Source organism: Lagopus muta, chromosome 6, assembly GCF_023343835.1.
Source record: "Lagopus muta isolate bLagMut1 chromosome 6, bLagMut1 primary, whole genome shotgun sequence".
Taxonomy (NCBI): domain Eukaryota; kingdom Metazoa; phylum Chordata; class Aves; order Galliformes; family Phasianidae; genus Lagopus; species Lagopus muta.
This window is the reverse complement of record NC_064438.1, coordinates 10,945,087-10,961,753: the sequence shown is the minus strand read 5'-3', so window position 1 is coordinate 10,961,753 and position 16,667 is coordinate 10,945,087. Positions and strand designations below refer to the sequence as shown.

General features: G+C 35.4%; 1 long non-coding RNA gene across 2 annotated transcripts in view; it reads right to left on the bottom strand.

The window, feature by feature from the left end:
• The window catches only part of LOC125694491 (uncharacterized), a 111,011-nt gene that overhangs the window by 13,661 nt on the left and 80,683 nt on the right, over positions 1–16,667 (bottom strand). For both annotated transcript variants that reach the window (XR_007377581.1, XR_007377582.1), the window contains one exon: positions 1,753–1,887. This is a non-coding gene — a long non-coding RNA (uncharacterized LOC125694491). The remainder of the gene's footprint in view (positions 1–1,752; positions 1,888–16,667) is intronic.

Below are 16,667 nucleotides of genomic sequence, written 5' to 3'. Positions count from 1 at the left end.
TGCTTAGGGACTCACGAAAATGGAACATCACTTCTGTTGCTATGCACCATTGTGAAAATTGTTTTACTCCTAAATCAATCAGAAGACAGGAGATGCTAGGCTCCCCGTCAGTGATACAGCAAGATGTTATTCTCCTCTTTGCTGCTAAGAGGCACAGTGTTTCAATTGCAAACACTAAAATAAAGAAACTGATATTGCACTTCGCCTCCTCACTTAATTTTCGAGAGAAAAATCTTTCAATATTTGTGTTTCCATAATGAGCAAACCCTCTATACCTGTCTATTACTAATGACAGTATTAATTAATTCAGACAAATATCAACTATCACTCCCTTGTGAGGATTTTGGCTTTACCAGAAAGATGTCTGTTACATTCCATGGGCATGATCTGGAGTCCACAGAGCAATCTGGACTCAATCAACAGTGCTTTTGATGAAGTCCTGCATGCCCAGGTTATTTGCCATTGCTTGTTAGCAAAAACCCATTTCTGCCATGATTGATTCTTGTATCCCATCTTCCTTCCATAAAATTTTTTGTTAATCTTTCCAGTACTTAAAATTATCTTTCACCTTTCTCATGTAGTACACTGAATGAACTCACATTAAATTTAAGCTTAGTGATCACAAACGGACACAGCTCACTTGATGTCCTCATAACACATTAAAGAGGAAAGATGAACATGTATCTTAACCCTGACCTTTCACATGATTCCTGTGCAATAGTGCCTTTTCAACATTTTGTTTTGCTACTATCATATATTTGCAGTGTAGGTCTATTTTCCTTTGGCCCCAAAACTCAAAGATGTCATAGGTAAAAACAGTAATGTTTTATCCTCGGGGTCATTAGCTTCCTAGTTTTTCCATAATGTGACAGAAATTTAAGTTTGATTCACTTAGGGGTACTTCTCCATTTTGTTGAAACCCATATTTAAGATAAAATAGATTATTTAAAACAATGATTGAAAAAACAACATTACATCAGTCTAACTGCTTCTAACTGAAGATAAAGAATGTTATGGAACAAATAAGAAAAATATCATATATGTAAATCATTTGTGAAATCAAGTTGAAATTAATGACTAACAAAATTTAGTTCCCTTTGTGGTTGATTTCCATTTAGCTGCACCCAACAATAAAATAGTTATCAAAGAAAGCTACCAATTAGATTTTAATTCAAAACATTTCCAGAAAACAGTTCCCAAATCTCAATTGATATCTCTCCAACAACTTCCTAATTGCAGCAAGTTGGTGGTAAAGGAAAAAAAAAAAAAAACTGCTTTAAATGAAAAAGATGCAATCCGTCTGCTGGAGGATGCAGTATCCTTTTCTTAATTATTCCCAGAATTTACACTATACATGGGCTTCCGCTGCAGACTATATATAGACAAATAGATGTGTGTGTGTGCGTGTGTGTGTGCAGACACACATGGATGGAAGCTGAGAGAAGGAGAAAGGAAGCACAATTGTATCAAAATGTAAGATATGTATTTAATGTTCTATCATTTTTCATGAAATGCACTTTTGGGTAAGGGCTGAAAAGACTACTGAGTTCAGAGCTGAGGGATTTCTTGGGGTGCTTTCTTGGAAGGAAATCTGTAACCACAGAGCTTTAGGATCATCAGGAATTCACAATCAGCTACAGTTAGTCTCTACAGAGCCTGCCTGATCTCAAAGCCTTATGCATCTTTCACTATTCCACCACAAAATAAAATATGTCATCTTACTTGGAGAAAGTTTATTTTTCCTCTCCTTACCTGCATGAGATAGAGGCAGACCTAGATTTTGCCTTCATCTAACGTCAAATAGTTCTCTTCTGAACCCACTCAGTCTACTCCTTGCTGTTTTCCCCTGCGCACAATCGCAGCCTGTTGACAGCCAGCTAGATGGTCCTAAAAAATAAAAAAAAGGCACTGTGACAACTGAAATCTCTTTTGCATAGTAAGAACTTTATACACAAAGTTAAAAAAAAAAAGTTTAAAACGTTGTATGTTTCAAAGAAAACTTTCAAGCAGATTATCACTGACATTTTTCGGACTCAAAAAATCATCACTACTGTCATCCATTCAAATGCCCAAAGCACTTTTCATGATTGCTGGTCAATGGGCAGTAGGCTTTCTTGTTTGGAAATGATGTAACCCTGTGAAAAATGTGGAACCTTTCTGAACTACAGTTTTAAACATTGGCAAATGCGGTTATACTACATATTCCTGCTGTGTATTATCCTTTCACTTGAACTACCTGAGAAGATGGATAAGTAAACTGAAGATGAGGCAGAGGTTGTAAGAGGACGGCACTGAGAATCCTTTGTAGGGATCAGCATGCAAGGAGAATAACAGACATTTACTGGCTGACAGCTTTATAAAAGCAGTTTGTTTTGCTCTGTTCATGAGTGCTTTTAAACAATATCAGACAGTGCATCTCCTGGCATACCTATCACATAAGATTGGTTCAATTTATGTTCTCAGCAGCTGTAGTTTCTGAGAGATCAAGGCTACTGTAATGCTCCTAATGAGAATTATCTAGTGTTGCTTGAACTTATGGCAGAGGCTGAACTGACAATATCACTCAGAGTAAATGAAAAAAAATCTAGGTATGCAGATCCCCCAAGTTCTTCTGGGCCAAGACTGTATGAATAGAAGTTTATGCATGGTGTACATGTGGATGTAAAAGATGCTATTATGATCTGTTCCTTTATAACATCTAAAGGAGAAATTGAGGGAAATCTGAGGTATTATGCAGATGAAAGTATTATCTGAGGATGGTAGCATTAAATAAACAAACTTGGGGCATGTTGCCTTTACCACAATACACTTGCTCTACTTTCTTCACTCAATTATGGTGAGAATTGATTGAAATTTTTTCCAGAAAGCATTCATGGAGAATCTGGGCATCTTCAGTTCAGATTATATTAACTTGGATTCAGTGTAAACATTAGTGCCAATGAGACACCACTTTTGTTTCCTCACTTTGCTTTGCCAATTTATTTTTATTTCATTTAAAAAATACCTCCTTATATGTCTTCAGAACCATCAATTGTGTGAAATGACTTTTTGTAGACTTTTTGTTCTCAGAAAAAAGTATTTAAAGAGATCCAGAATCTCTAGCAGGGTAGAGAATCAAATGATATCAGCACATTCTTTGTCACATTTATTTCTCAGTGGAAGCAAAATTATCAGCTATTGTCACAGACACACATGAGTAAACAAATGAGAGGTAGAGCATTTTTTAGCAAATATTTTTCACTTGTCATCAGAAAACTGTGGGTTAAATAATTGCTTTGACAAAGATCTTCCTCCCTAAAATCAAGATTACAACACATCACAAACAGGCGAGAAGAAAATATTGCAACTAAATACCAGACAAAAACAAAATGAAAAAAAAAACAAACTTGTAGCTGTGATTATCAGTCAGACAGATAACTAATCTCTGGAAGGTTGCTGTGGAGTTATTGTCCCATCATCATACTATTGTATCTACGAGAAAGACACGGAAGTCACACACCAGTACCACAGACATCCACATATGTTTGCTTCATTAAAATCATATTGTGCTTTTTGGTGTGTTTTTTTTTTTTTTCTCTGTAGGAAAGTGTCCTGTCCCGGATGTTTTCTCCCCCCATTTCCCTTTTTAAAACACTGAGGACTCTGCCTCCTTCTTCCTGTGGGTAACTGAAAAAAAAAACAACCAAAAACCCACAAAAAAGGTCATCATCTGATCTCTGCTTTGTCTCCCACTATAATAAAATGATCTTCCTTTGTATCACACTTTTATATGCTTGACAACTATTCTTGACAGTTAGTAATAAAACTCAAGTCATAATCTGCTTTCAGTTAGAACAGTCGTCTTGAAACCCTTTAGTATTCCTGTCAAAAACAATAATTGCTCATTGTCAACATTAACCCGGATGAGCCTGCAGTTCCATCCTTGCCATTGCTCAAGAATCTAAAAAAATCTGTTTCTGAGGTAACTGACAGAACACTGTTGCTACTATATCTTATTATATCTTTCACTTTCAATAATATTTCTTGGAAATGTTTACTTGGAATGGTTCATATAACACACTTAAGGATGGAAATTCCAGCACCGTTTAATGTTATCTCCACCAAAAATAATAATAATAATAAAAAAAAAACAACAAAACTGCAATTTGCAAAAATAGCAATTTCATGAAAGAAAAATAAATTGGAAAAGCTATAAAAAAGCTTAACAAATTTCAGTCCAAGAATTAGAGTACAATAATTACAATAATTAGCTTCTTCATTATTCCATTTCTTTACACTGAGTAATCTCAAGGGAAATGGTAACCACTGTCCTGGCACTTTTATTAAGATCCATGAAGCAGCCGACTGTTGGAAACACCTTTCTCTAAGCATGGGTTGAGACTGCATGATTTGCCTTGCTACCTATTTCAATACATCTTTTAGTGTATGGTTATTGGTTATGCTAATGTCAGTACATGTAAAAGCTACTATCAAGGGCTGGGCAATGCTGGAATGGGTTACTTAGTGACAAAATAGAATCAAATTTGACTGAATAAATATGTATATGACTGAACATGAAAATGCTGAGCAAACAACAAATGCAGATATATGTGTTAGACTGCTTCAGTTCCATAAGTTGGATTAAGATATCTTCTGGTCTCTAAGATCTCAATAGTTACATGACTATTGTTAAAATCCATACTGCTCCATCAGCATCACCGTATCTCCTCACAGTCAGGTTCAGGTAGCTGTATTCCCATTATGTACAGTAGAGATTGTATGCATTTGTTGATGTAATGCAGCAAGCTTTATCTTTCTATACTTTTAGCAAATGAACTAAAGGAGCATCTTTAACAAAATATTCAGTGTACATCCTCTTCAAAAGGACTAGGAGCAATAACAGAAGAGCAGTCTGAACTTGAATTAACACACAAAAGGGTTATGCACAGAAACACGTAGTGTATTAAAAGCCAATGTTAAATCATGTTAACTATTTTACTACTGGCTTCCTCAAGCAGCTCTAAGTATCTCAGTGCTCCAGCCTACCTCCTACTATCATTTCCTATCAAGCGTTATGTCAGTCTTCTGTGAATTGGCAATAAAACTGAAACCCTTCAGAGATGAACAGATAATGCAATCCAATTTCCCAAAATATACCAGACGGAAAATTCTAAATGAAGTAATCCTTGATCATATTGAACTAAGTGAATGTCAAACATGTATTTGTCTAAATACCTATAAAAGAGTATTAGTATTAGTCACTGACTAGCAAGTTACTCTTTTATTAGCCTTCTTGGCTTTCAGTAAGAAAGAGAATGAAAGTTAATCTTGGTTTTGGATCACCAGGAGATGAACCGTAACTTCTGAACAGCATAAATCATTTCCCAACTTTGCCTAATTATGCTAATGCCTCTAAGGAAAAGTGAAGCTCAGTCCATCTGTCAGTCAGAATATTCTGAATCCACACCATTTTCTCCATTTTAACTGCTTCTTCTAAACCATGTCAGCAACATACACGTTTCTATATTGTTTAGCCTTTTCTTTGGATAAATGTGACACTGAATGACAATGTAATATTCTTTTTGAAACCTACAATGTAGCCGATAGCATATAATACTGATTCTAAATGTGGTTATACTTCCAGAATTTAATTATGCTAAAAATATATGTGCTTAACCAATATAATGAAAATCACAATCATCTTCAGCTGTTACTGGCCCTCAGTAACTGTTAAAATATAAGAATTTGATTAGGGATAACGCTATGTAAAATATTGTGTGTAATGATACCAGTACCATGTATGGTGTTATAAAAGATCACATTCAGCTTGCATTTTTCCTGACTGGAGTTGTGTCAGAGCAGTGGAAAACAGACTAATTTTTGTTGATGACAAACAGTAATGCAAATTTGACCGTATCTTAGATGAATCAAGAGTGGTTACAGATATAGTTTGAGATTTTACCCATACACTGAATGTAATAGCAGAAACATGATCTGAGAAAGCACATTTAAAAACTTGACTTTGACCAAAACAATAATGTTGCATCGATGATCTCTGGAGGTCCCTTCCAACCCCTACAATTCTGTGATTCTGTGATTCTGTGATCTTATTTGGGTTCATTGGACATGTATTTTAATTTAGGGGGCTATAGAGAGAAATTTAAATTATGTCAACTCATTGACCTTACTATGTCCAATGTATCTCCTAAAAATAGTAGGGAGATTTTCTTCAATGTCCAATGTGATACATAAGTTGCAACTACTGTGAGCTGCATGACAAGGTGTAGAGAGTCACACAGTAGCTACACATGCCTTTTGACCTTGCGGGCATGAAGCAGTGCTGGTCCTGATGCAATTAGACAACTTAATCTGCAGTGGTGCTTACACTAAAAAATCCTGCTTCTTCAGGGACCACAGTAGTGTGGTTAAAGACCTGTCTACCTATACTCTCTCTTTTGTGTGTGTATGTGGTTATTCTGTCTCAATCCTGTTTGATTAGGGTAAGCAGAGTGATATTCTATGATTGTGCTTCACATGCTTTAGGCTTCCAACTAAGGTACATCATCTTAATGCTCACTACATTGACTGTGGGTGCACACTGCTGCAATTAAATTACTCTTACATAAGAAATAAAGAAACACCCCAATATCATCCTTGGGCAAAACATATTTCTGAAAGCAAAACTTTCTTTTATCTTTTCGGAAGGAAAAAACAGTATGTTTGTGAATGCTGATAGCCAATACTACAATTTGCAAAGCCTGTACTTCTCCTATTTCTGCCATTCTAGGCAGCCAGAGGATTTTAAGCACTGTAACTCATAAGCAGTGGGCTGTGGGTGTGCTGGGATATGTCTTAGCTATTGACTTCTTATTGTTTATAAGGGGGATTCTTCCATCACCTTCATCTCACTTTCTATACCTTTGCAGTTCTATCTCCTCTGCAGAAAACGAAACTCATTGGGATTGCTGTCACACTTGAAGCTATGATCTTGCTACTTTCTAATGACAGGCTAGCCTTTAAAATGGGTATGTGCGGATTTGGTCAAGTAAGGTCTGGTCAGAGTTTGACAGGGCAACTGCCCAGGGTATGAGTATTGGCTGCATTTTATGTCTATACTGCATTAGAAATAATGTCAGGATTCCAGTTTAAAGGACCAAGCTAAAACTCTGATTTAAGCTATAAGAAACTAGAACTTTACATGCAGAGATTTATAAAGTCCTTTGCACTTCTGGGAAATACAGCGTAGGCTTAGCTGTAGGTAAATACATAACCAAAGGTTCTCTGGTTCTTTTTGTGAGGTACTTCTGTAAAAACATGTTGAAAATAACAGTCATAACAGTACCTTCTTAACTACCCTGCTGCCAAAATACAGTCTTAGCCTAATTAATATTTGTAACAATATCTTGTAGATATGTACCAGACAATGGTGGTTTCACTAATTTCCAGTCTGTTTGAAAGTATAAGATAAATGTCTCTAATAATGATATCTCCTTAATAATGAGCTATGATTCTAGTATGGCCAAGGCAACAATCTAAGACTTCACATATTGGTAAAGCTAATAGCAAAACCTGGCCCACAAAATTACATTTGGATTTCATTTGAGGGGAATCAGTTGATCTTATAGCTAACAAGGAAGTGTACATATTTTATTTTAATTTACTAAGTAATCTGAGAAATAGGGAAAAAAAAGTCTCCCCATCTCCCCATGCCCTGCCCTCTGGCACTCCCTGCATTGGCTGAAATGGCAAACTTTCCTACACCTCATGCAGCAAAGTTGTACTGAAGCAATGCAAGTACACTTAGGATCATAGTTTCCCAGTTTTTTCATTCAGTGTTTCACCCTCTTATTATCTCCTTTTTGATCCAAAGGACAACCAGAAGTTGTCCTTCCCCAATTGGAGTTCTCCACTACTCCAAGGAATGCTGTTCAGTGTGCATGTTCCTGTGTTACTTTAAGCAGTCCTTGAATGCCACTTCTGATAGAGCACTAGATGAATCACTATAAAGTTGGGAAATATGTAATCATAAAGCACCACTCTTTCTTACCTAAGTTCCCTGATAAAATAACTTTAGAGAGCTTTGCATAAGGTCAGTTACTATTACCCAGATTTTGAGAACATAAAATGGCTATCTTGTTAAATTCACATTCATATTTCAAACATCACAAAAAGGCTACTGAAGCAGCCAAATATGCGCAATTTTTTCTGTTTCAAAGTAATCTAAATTCATGGTTTTAATGTAGTGTGTCCTGTTGTGTTTTTGTTTGTAATTTTCTGTTTGCTTAGAAATGGACAGACTAGACACTGTCTGCAGAGGGAACTTCAGAATCACCAAATACCCTGGCAAACATTAAGACTTGTGCTCAGTCTAGCCAAAAGCAATGTGCCCTAAAAAGAAATTCAAAGAAAGCTGTATTCAGCTACAAAAACACATTCAATCCACTTCACAGAGCACAGAGCATTTAGTGTTGATTTGGTTAGTGCAAATGTGATATTTGCGTCAAATTCTTGTATCTTTAGAGTAGGTAAGGAAAAGGTCAGCCAGGCATGATTCCCTTATGTTTTTTCTAAGTAGGACTGCATGTACAGTATTCTTTGTGGGAAAAAAAAATGAATTCAGACAATGAAATGATGTACAGAATATCCAAATACATCATTTCTCATGTTAAATCTTCTGTAATTGCATTGGCAGTGACTTCAGTTGCTGCATGAACTTACAGCTGTTCCAAAAGGGTGTCTGTATTATAGTGTATGCCTGGAATGGGTAGAGCTTTTTCTTGATTTCTGAACCAAAATCCCATTAAACCTCTTCAGCTCCCAGCGCTTATGGATAGGATGTCATTGTTTCTGTTGCTATGTGCTGACTGACCTGCTCCCTTCCCTCTCAGAGCCAACCGAGAAAGGCTAATTCATCTGGGTAGGAGCAACGGAATCCTTTGTACTGAACCTGTAGAGAACTTTAATGACGTGACTGAGCAAGGTTTTTGAGATGAGCTGCTGTGTTACAAACTGTTTTTTGTTTTATTCTTCTAAAATTCTTGTATTTTCTTTAAAATACTGTAAGAATTTATGGGGGTTGGACTCGATGATTTCTGGAGGTCCCTTCCAACCCCTACAATTCTGTGATTCTGTGAATTTCTTTGAGGATAGACTTGAATGTAAAACTAAGGCTTATTGTATCTCCAGTCTCTTTTCTGCTTAATAAATAGGTGAGATTGGAAGGGAATTGAATTATACAAGAGCATTCATTACTCTCTTAATGACAGCTTTGCACCTAGCCTTGCAAAGAAATTTAGAAGTTTTTACTGTTTCAAATTACAAGTGGCTTAAAATGGGAACCCAACAGTCCAAGGAAAAGATTTACTGGTAGTCTACATGCGACTATGTTAATCTAACAGGTACTTGACAAAACAAAAATAGCAAATAGTCCTGACAATACTTTGACAATAGGAGAAAATAGAGATTTCTCTATGTATCTAGATGGAGGGAGTAAAACTGCAAGAAAAAATGAGAGAAAAATGTAACTTTAGCTGTGCTCACCAGTAAGCCAATGTGATATTTGATGTAGGTAATACCTGAACTTTCAGTCTGTATGTGTGTGTGTATGAGGAGCAGTAAAAAAAAAACCAAAAAAAACACCTATAGACCAAGACACCAGTACCAGAAATTTGTCACAAATATTGGCAATACATATCTACTACACTCTGCATTCCCTGAGGATTCTCTCTGATTCCACATTTGCTTCTTCAGCTATCAGTTCTGACTTAAAAATAATACACACTGAAAGCTTTTATAAATAATACAGATATATTTTTACAAAAAATATTCATGATGTCAAAATAATTCTTGTTAGCCATACAAAGTGTATGATCCCAATGACATTTAGCAGGATTCTTAAAATATTTTGACTTTGCTGGTATTTGAGGGTTTTGCATTAGCCTGCTAATTTTAAAACTTCATCCACAACTGCTGACTATACTACAGGTTATTGCAAAGACTGCTTTATAGCAGGCAGATCAGCACTAGAGTGCTGATTTTAGGTGTTTTATTACTTTCTTCTTCCTTTGTGACAAAAATCTTGGAAGCTTGAGTGTTGTAGAAGAGATATCATTGTAGTAATGGAGAAAAACATTTCAATATTATCATCGTAGAACAGCTTATCCTCCTATTTCTAAGATGTTACTTTATAATCTTTGCAGTGTTATGTATTCTTATTTAATTTCCACTGGTTTAACTGAGGCCAAGCTATCAACAGAGATAGTTGATTGCATGATGAAGCTAACTATGTTTATATAATAACTATGTTTTCTGAGCCTTGGGACACTGAAAAAAATCAAGTCTGATCACGAAAGCTGTTGTTAGCACTTATGTATGAAAACACATGTGACTCAGACAAGTATTTTTTTTTCCGTGCTGAGTTTAATATACATTAAGTAAAAATAACAAATATTCCTGATCTTCATCTAGGAAGTCCAGACAAAAGCAAACTGCCTGATTTTTATTTGCTACAAAGTAAGAGTAGGCGTCTACTTCAAGACACAGTTGGACTGCATCTTGGGTATCTCACTATGCACTATTTAAGCATCCTGTAGGCTAAAGGTAGTCATAAATTTTTATGGAAGAACTCAAAAAAACCATTTAATTGAACTATTTTTATGTATCAAAAAAATAGCCTAAAATTTAAAAAATATTTTTGCAAAAACTTTCATCAAAAATAATTTTCTTGAATATATTCATCCAGACCTAGGAAAAGTTTAGCAAACAAAAAATACTTTTTAATTACATCTACCCTCCCCTGAGATTTTAGGGACTCATTTTTAAAGAAGATGTAAACCAAAAATAGTTATTACTTTTCTAACAGCAACTTCAGAGGAAGATTCCCTCTCTAAAACTTAGCAGTTAGAAATTAGTAGCCAACTTTTTGTTTTTACCTTTCACAGCTTTTATATTAAGACAAAGTTTTATATTTAACTCTTCAGCTATCACCAAGCTTTTCTCCGATTGTGACCAAAAAAAAAGGAGCTGCTTTGTGTTTTTGTACATGATCGGGAAGGTTATCATACAACATAAGGTCAGATCCCTAGATGGCATAAATTGCTGCTGTACTGTTCCAGGATCACTGAGGCTCCCACCTAGTAACACAAGGTGTTTTGCAATCTCTGTCAATGTGGGGCAACTCCTTCCAGAAACTTAGAACTGGAAGTAACTGTGGTTATCCACTTTGTGATAACTGTTGGCACATGTTGATTTTCTAATGGCAACTGCTGTATACAGAAATGGCCCAGAGGAGCTTCATGCAGCCAGAAAAATAACTTGTTTTTTTCCATGGCAGAGAAAGAAAGAAGCACCATCAGCACAGTCTGCTCATGCTGCTGTTGCTGTTTCTGATGTAGGCACTTTTGATGTCCTAAAAGCTGTTGCCATTGCATCCTTCTCTGTTGATGCCACTGCACATCCTTGGGATGTAAGCCAAACAGCACTTTCTTTTTACTCTCATGCCAAGATATTGAGAAAGATAATTTTAACCCTCTATATTCCTTCAAAATATAGAACCACAGACTTAGGCTGAGGAGAATCTTCTGTAGAACTTGCAACTCATACAGTATCACAGAATGCGTAGTCAGATTAGTTTAGCTGAAAAGCTCTTGGTTTGTAGTGAGAAATAAAAACATTTCTTTCAATTAAGTTGCTGAATTCACTATCACAACAGTTCAAGATATTTCCACTTCTATGTTGCACCCCTGGCCTCCTGCTTTACAAGTAACAATTGCATACTCACTTGCATAAGCTAGACACAACAGTATTTCCCCACTACAGGGTGTTTTCTTCATGGAAAATAAGTTGAGAAAGTCAGAGTTTTGGCTTTGTTAAACTTCATCAGTAGAATTTGGCCAAATTAAAATCAAACACAGAATTCATGTTCAGGTGATTGTTCTGACTGACTCACTGAAAATGGGAATAGTGGGTTTTGGCGGAATGCTCCACTTCTGACTCATCTCTAATTTTTCACAGTACAGTATTAAATTGTGCATCTTTCAGCCCCTCTCCTTATTCTAGCCCTATATTCATTAATGGATATGAATCTGCTTTTTTCTTATCTACAACCAAGTCTCCCATTTCCCTGATTCTTTTTATCTTCCTGAACAATTTAAATGACTCTTGATAATCTTTTCTAAGTTTAAAAACTATCTGGCTATAACACCAGGAGACATATTATTTTCAAGATCTTATTTTCCCAGCTGGGGACTTTGGAGGCAAACTGGCTAGGCTTCGAGTTTGCGTGGAGAGCTTGAAGAAAAGAGTATCTGCCGACTCACACAGCTCTTCCATCTGCTTTGAAACATCTTTTTCAATTTAGCTATCTTATCATGTTAAGTAAATGGCACACAAAAATATCCTGTTTAAAGTGGGCAAATGCAGTTTTAAAATCTGGACTTGTAACTGGCAATTCAGTTCAAATTATTTTGATTTCTTTTAAAACTCTTAAAACATACAAAGCAATTATTTTTACATTACAGCACAACAGCTATGAAGCAGTGAGAGACTTACAGTTTGCTTCTCATTACACTGGTCAGTAAATGTCAGGATGAGCTTAATGCATTTTCCAGGAAAGCAGAATTTTTAAACAGCAGTTCATTATCAATGCATTATTTTAATCAGCACAAAACAAAACACAGTAAATATCCCTTTGGCTGATGTGTCTTTAGGTGACCTCTTAAAGTTCTGCTTTTGAGATACACTACAATGACCTGAGAACAACAGCAGAGTTTTGAAACCTGTATAATTTGTGAAAAGAACAACATTTGGTCTGAATCACATCTACCAACATTAAAAGATTGAGGAAAAAGCTTAAAAAACCTCAGTATATATTAATTATTGAAAAATTCTAGTGAAAGCACTGAACAAATACTTTGAATATGTAATTGAACTTAATGCCCCACATAAAAAGAAAGAAAGGCATTGGGGCTGTTGACATCAAAGCTCATACTCACAATCTAGGCCTTGCAACTGATAAAACTTCCTGGATTAAAAACAAATAAATAAATAAAATTCAGACAAATCTCCATTTTTCAGTGTAAAACTGAGTAAAACAGACATGATAAAAGCAAATATGTGAAGAAAGAAAAGCCAAAGTGAGGTCAAGTGAGTTTCCAGCTCCCAGCAATACTGTGTTGTAAAACGTCTTAAGTTATGATCTTCATTGAAAAGTAAATTTTCAAACCAATTGTAAGTCTGACAAGTCACTGCTGGATGTGTATGAAGCCTTAAAATTTAATACATTTGGCACAAGTTCTGCACAGAGTGTAAAAGAATTTTACCAAAGTAAACTTCTTAGGAAGCTATAAATGCAATTTCTTTATTTTCTATAGACTCTTAAAATCTTGCTATCATATAGTATAATAGCAAATAAGGAACAGTTATACTGAAAACTGCACTTTTCAGATAGATGTTTGTGTGCTGTTGCAAACAACAAATGGTTAATGGAAAATCTATTTTCTTCTGGCAGATGATTTACATTAATTTTGTGGTTTTATAAAAGAATTAATTTTAATGATGATACACAGAGGGGTTCTACTAACCATAATACGTTAAAAATGACTAAAATATATTTCCTTGAAAAATATTAATCTTACTGGAAACTTTTCAGAGCAATTTTTGTAGTAGACATACAAGATGAGTCTTAAGCCCTCAACCCTTGCCAGAGATACTGAGATGGGCTTTCCCATTCTCAGTATTTCAGTGGAAAATGGTAGTCATCTTCTGATATACAGTATTTCACATAAGCATAAGTATATATTACAAAATATGTATAAACACATACCTACTTCCTCTTATAGTTATTCAATACACGTACAGATGGATTGATCAATTAATCTCAGATGTGAACTGAACTAAAAATACGCCTAACAGACAAACTGCCTGGATTATTTCAATGGCTTCTGTTTGTGGCACTGTCCCACAAATTGACAGTGGATCTAGGCTGGCACCTCTATAAATGGCTTGCACAGAATCAATTTTTTAACTGATATTCTATACTTACCATTAGTAGCTCTAGTTAACTGATAGCACCAAATTGAGGGAAAATGCCCATTTCACTCCAATATTATTGAGGTCCAGTAAATTCTCAAGCTAGACTTTTAAATAACAATAATTCCTTCTAAAAAATTTACAGAATCCAGGACCAAGACATGAGCAGGAACAATCTCATTTTTGAAAATGAAAAATAATAACTGAAAATTAAATATACTGGAATTTTAGAAAAGCGTTGCTTTGCTGTTTTGGACTGGAAGTCGCAAGTCGCAGTTTATTTATTTCCCTTTTGGATAAATAGAAACAGACTATTTATTCATATTTTTTATCTTCTCTTTTCAAATATTTTAAACAGATCCTTTTTTTTTTCCACTTTAAAACATTTCAGTACTGTTTCAATAAGTTAGTAATACATAAACTGTGTAACCTTTTGAAATATGGTTACACACACAACATAGCACATAGAGTAAGCCAGCTCCAGCCTTGCAAATGGATTTGTAACTATTAGCTGGAAAATACTTTCATCTTTGCAAATATACTCTGAATAATGTTCATGATGAAAATCAGGAAGAAGACGTAATAAGCCAGATATACTCCCAGACTTAAGCAAGCATGTAAAAGCTTATCCTTATGAAATGCCTTAGTTTCAGCTGGAACAGAATTGTTTCCTTCACGGTGTCTGGTATGATGCTGTGTTTTTGTTCTAGGAGAAAGCAATGTTGATAACACACCAATATTTATAGTTGCTACTAAGTGGTGTGGTAGGAAGCCAAGGCCATTCTCAGCAAAGGACACAAGGAGCTGGGAGCAAGCAGAATCAGGACAGTTGACTTAAGCTGGTCAAAGGGATATTCCATACTGTACAAGGAGTTTTGAATAAGCTGGGAGTTCATCTTGCTCTCTTCCTCTACTTGGAGGGCTAGCTGGGCACTGGTTGAGGGATGGTTAGCAACTGCTTGTGTATCACTTGTTATAGACGTTCATACACATACATATGGTTGTAACTATCATCCTTTCCCTTTTTTTTTTTTTTTTTTTTTTTCCTAATTTAATAAATAGTTTTCTCTTACTCCATAAAGTCTGCTTTGTTTTCTTTTTAAATTCTCTTCTTCATCTCCATAGGAAGCAGGGGAGTGAGCAAACGACAATAGGTGCTCAGCCACCCGTCAGTTAAAGCACAACACTAATGCAAAAGACTTTTAGGCTACTTCACAAAAATCAGTAAATGATTAAAAAGAAAGCAGTCAAAGGGTAGGAATCAACTAGAATTAAGGTTGTCTATGCAATCCTCAGCTTTCTGAGGTAGTTTGTAATGTTTAGGTTTAACTACATTACTTATCCTTTTCTATGTGAATCAGGCATTCTTCCTTTCATTGCATACTGCTTTGGTGCCAGAAAACATCTGAGAGCATACAAGATGCTATCACTTTTCTACCCATTTCTGTGACCGCCAAGCAGTAATCTCTGGCATGCTCGAGGAAGGAAAGTTCTCTTTTGATAGTGCACTACTGTCCTGAAGCATGTTCAAACCAATTGTAAGTCTGACAAGTCACTGCTGGATGTGTATGAAGCCTTAAAATTTAATGCATTTGGCACAAGTTCTGCATAGAGTGTAAAAGAATTTTACCAAGAAAACTGTCAATTTGACAGACAGAACTAAAGCACAGCAGCCTTAACCTCATGGAAACTCTGTAAGAAAATTTAACACACTGAAAAATATTCCAATTATTTCTTGGCCAAAATTTCAACAATAGAATGCAAAACATTTTGAGGCAGATATTAACCAACTAAAATTTTTGCCAAAGTAATTAAAATCTTTCAATTGCGTACACCGCCCATTACTCACAAATGAACTAATCCCAAGTTACAAAAGCCTATCTTTAAAAAGTGCATTTAGTAAGGTCAAAGAAACATGTGCTCTTCCAGAGTACAAAATCTGAAGAACTCAAATACACAAATTCTTCAACCCTTATTTCTGAACAACAAAAAGTCAAGCTGACTCCATGGCCACAATCTCTTGATGACAGTGCCCAAGACCATCCCCTTTTTGCACATGCAGCCTGCAAGGCACACAGGTCATAGTGTTTTTTCAGTTTTCCTTACCAGGAAAACATTCCATTTTAATTACTGATACTCCGTGACACTACATCTGCAGTTACATAAAACAATCATATGATGCAAGTAATGCATTTGTATTTACATGCTATGTTTAACTGAAGTTTCATTGCCTAGCAAGTGTGTTTCATTCTTCAACTCTTCACGGAGGCCTGCAGTTTGCTGAGTGGAAATGCATGTCCTCCGCAGTAGACACTTTTCTTCTATTTCTTACAAGCTATCCATCGATCTTACTAATTACTAATTCAGTAACAGTTTAAGGTACTATATCTACATCTCACAGCACGTGCCAATTTGTGATTATTTCTCATAAAATATAGTAAAGTCTACAAAATACATTGAGAAAATTAAAAAAATTATTATTTGAGTACACAATCTTTTTTCAGACAGTTTTTTTTTTTTTTTTTTTTTTAAGGAGATGAATTTTCTGCTCTTTTCTAAATTTATGTTGTGTATGTACCACAAATCTTTTCCATTCAATAACATCAATATATTGGAAATCTTATGTCTTTAGTATTTCTGCCAATTGGTGCATGACAAAT